This window comes from Myotis davidii, unplaced genomic scaffold (genome assembly GCF_000327345.1).
Source record: "Myotis davidii unplaced genomic scaffold, ASM32734v1 scaffold125, whole genome shotgun sequence".
NCBI classification, from domain to species: domain Eukaryota; kingdom Metazoa; phylum Chordata; class Mammalia; order Chiroptera; family Vespertilionidae; genus Myotis; species Myotis davidii.
Genome location: NW_006299390.1, coordinates 4020870 through 4024151, shown reverse-complemented (window position 1 = coordinate 4024151; position 3282 = coordinate 4020870).

The window sequence follows — 3282 nt, the reverse complement described above, 5'->3', positions numbered from 1 at the left end:
ACGTTCCAGTTCCACCTCCCGGTCCGAGCCTCGCGCCTTGGCTCCACGACGCCCAGGAACCGGCGCCTGGAGACAACCAGGAACTACTTCCGGGTTGGAACTTCCGGGTTGGATCTCTCGTGTGTATTGGGGCCATTTGACCCCCAAGCCCGCCGCCAGCGTGTGCGGCAGCCTGGTGCGTTCACTGATTCAGTTCCGGCTGGGTACCAAGACTCAGGAGAGAAAGATTCCTAGACTCATCAGTTCCCAGGTAAAAAGGATGACAAAATTTTCCTCGTCCAGCGACGCAATGTAGAGCATCATTTTCTAAAAGCAGTTTTTACGATATTCTTTTTGCTTTTGTCACTCCTATTTATACTTGTCTGAACCTAACCACTGGAGCTCTACTTGCATAATCAAAATGGAAAAGATGTGTTTGCATTGAGAATGATTCTAATTTATACATTCATAGAGAATTCTGTGGATTACATATACCTGTAGTTCATTTGTGTTTACCTAAATAATAATAGCAGCTAACACTGTTTGTGCTGTAACTAAGTAATTTACTTACATCAGTTAGTTTAATCCTCATAATTTTTGGAGAAGAAACTTTTCTATCTAGTGTTAGATTCTAATAAAAAGACAGCAACTTTTTCTCCTGCTCTAAAGCATGAAGTTTTCTGTCAAGATTTTCCCAGTTACAGGACTCTGGAACTTAATTTTGTAATGTGTAATAAAATCAGTTGTACTCCTTCTAGATGATTCCTTCTTGTACTGGGGTCAAAAGCAAGAACTAGCCAAAGGAAACCAGTGGGTGAAGATTCACTCCTTTAATTCCTCCATTCAGTCTGGAATAGGTCGAGCAAAAAAGAAGGCATGATGTGCTATTTTTTGGGGGGAAAGCATCATAAACTAACAAATTATTCTCTGAGAATTACATTTTACTGTTAAATATATTGAATTTTACTGAATGACAAAATAGGCACTCCAAAATTGACATTTCAAAAACTAAGCTAATCATCTCCCCTAATCCTCTTCCTGTCTCATCAACCTCTGTGAAAAAGAGGCTCTAAGTCTCAAAATAACCTGACTCCACTTTCTTAATATTAGTAATTTTTTCTCCCACCTCTCCCATCCATTCTCACCATCACTCCAAGGCCATAAAAGGTACTTTTTTGAGAGAGAGAGAGAGAGAAAGAAAAGAGAGTGGCTGAGAGAAACATCAAGGTGAGAGAGAGAGACATCGATTGGCTGCTAATTGCATGTGCCCCGACTGGGGCTGGGGACTGAGCCTGCAGCCCAGGTACATGTGTTGACCTCAAACCCGAGACCCTTTAGTCCATGCCTGAAGCTCTAACTACTGAGCAAAACCAGTTAGGGCAAGGATACTTTTTTAAAAAGTGTGGTAAAATTTACATAATGAAAATATCGTAACCATTTTAAAGTGTAAAGGTTAGTAGCATTAAGTACAGTAACTGTATTGTTCAATCTCCAGAACTCTTTTCATCTTGCAAACCTGGATCTCTATAACCATTTAACAACTCCCTATTTCCATCCCCCCCCACTCCCTGCAACCACCATTCTACTTTCTGTCTCTGAATTTTACTCTGTGTACCTCATACAAGTTGAATCATATAATCTTTGTCATTTTTGTGACCGATTTACTCATTTAGCACAATGTCTCACAATTGTGGTATGTACCAGAATAATATTTGTTTGTATGTATATTTTATTCATCTATTCATCTGTTGATTGGGTTGCTTTCACTTTTTTGGCGATTTTGAATAATGCTTCTATGAACAAAGAAATGCAAATATCTCTTGAAGGTCCTGTTTTTAATTCCTTTGGGTATATACCCAGAACTAGAATTGCTGGATCATATGGCAATTTCATTTTTAATTTTCCATAGCAGTTACACCATTTTACTTCCCCATGAACTGTATAAGGTTTCCATTTTCTCAACATCCTCATCAACACTTTTCTTTTTCTCTTTTTTATAGTCACCATTCTAGTGAGTATGAGGTGATATCTCATGGTTTTGATTCATTTTCCCCAATTGCTAGTGATGCTGAGCATCTTTTCATGTGCTTGGTGGGCACTTACTAGTATATGATCTTTGGAGAGATGTCTATTCAAGTCTTTCCTTCCCCCTTGTTTTTTGTTAATCCTTACCTGAGGATATTTTTCCAATTGATTTTTCTTTTAGTGAGAGTGGAGGGGGAGGGGTGAGAGAAACATCAATGTGGGAGAGACACAAGGATTGGTCCCCCCTCCCCCCTGCCCCAACCTCCCCAACGCACCTGACTGGGATGGGGAATGGAACCTGCAACCCAGGTACATGCCCTTGACCGGGAATCAAACTTGCAACCCTTCCCTGCGCAGGTTGATGCAGTAACCACAGAGAAACACTGGCCAAGGTGCATTTCCACGTTTTTAAGGCCGGTTGTTTGCTTTCTTGTTGAGTTGTAGTACATTATATATTCTGGATATTAACTATTATCTTGATTTGCAATATTTTCTCCTATCCTGTACTCCTATCCTCTCCTTTTCACGTTGCGTCCTCTAATACTCAGAAGAGCCAGACTTTATTTCTAAATTCTACAATTGTTTCTTAATTGCTCTCCTCATTCCTCATCTCCCAAACTCACTTCTTTCAAAACCTGCTTTTTTCCCCGACTTATTTGTATCTGAGGATGGTACCACTCTGCTTTAGTAGCAGGTTTAGCTCAGTGGACAGAGCGTCAGCCTGCGGACTGAAGGGTCCCCAGATGTATTCCGGTGAAGAGCACCTGCCCGGGTTGTGGGCTTGATCCCCCCTAGGGGGTGTGCAGGAGGTAGCCTATCGATGATTCTCATCATTGATCTTTCTATCTCTCTCCCCCTCTCCCGTCTCCTCTGAAATCAATAAAAATACATTTTTAAAATTTGAAAACATTTACCTCCCCATCCTGAGTTAACTCAAGTTTATAACTCAAGGTAAATAGAAGGTAAGCTCCTCTTTACCTCCACCCTACTTGTAGATCTAGCCACTGTTATTGCTTATTTAATATTCTGTTATTTAAGCAATAAAACACTGCTATTCAAAGCCTCCGCCATAGTGTGAAGTAAAGGCTTAAAGCATATGTACAGAAGTTGCCCAAGAGGACACAATAGGTTAATAACTAAACCAGGACGTAAACTCAGCGGCTGGCCAGGGTTGGTCCTGAAATCTGTTGCTCGGGGAAGCAGTAGTGAGGGCTGGGGCTCTCTCCTAACAGGGAATCATCCTACTCCCCAAACCGCGACCCCGCGACCGCGACCCCG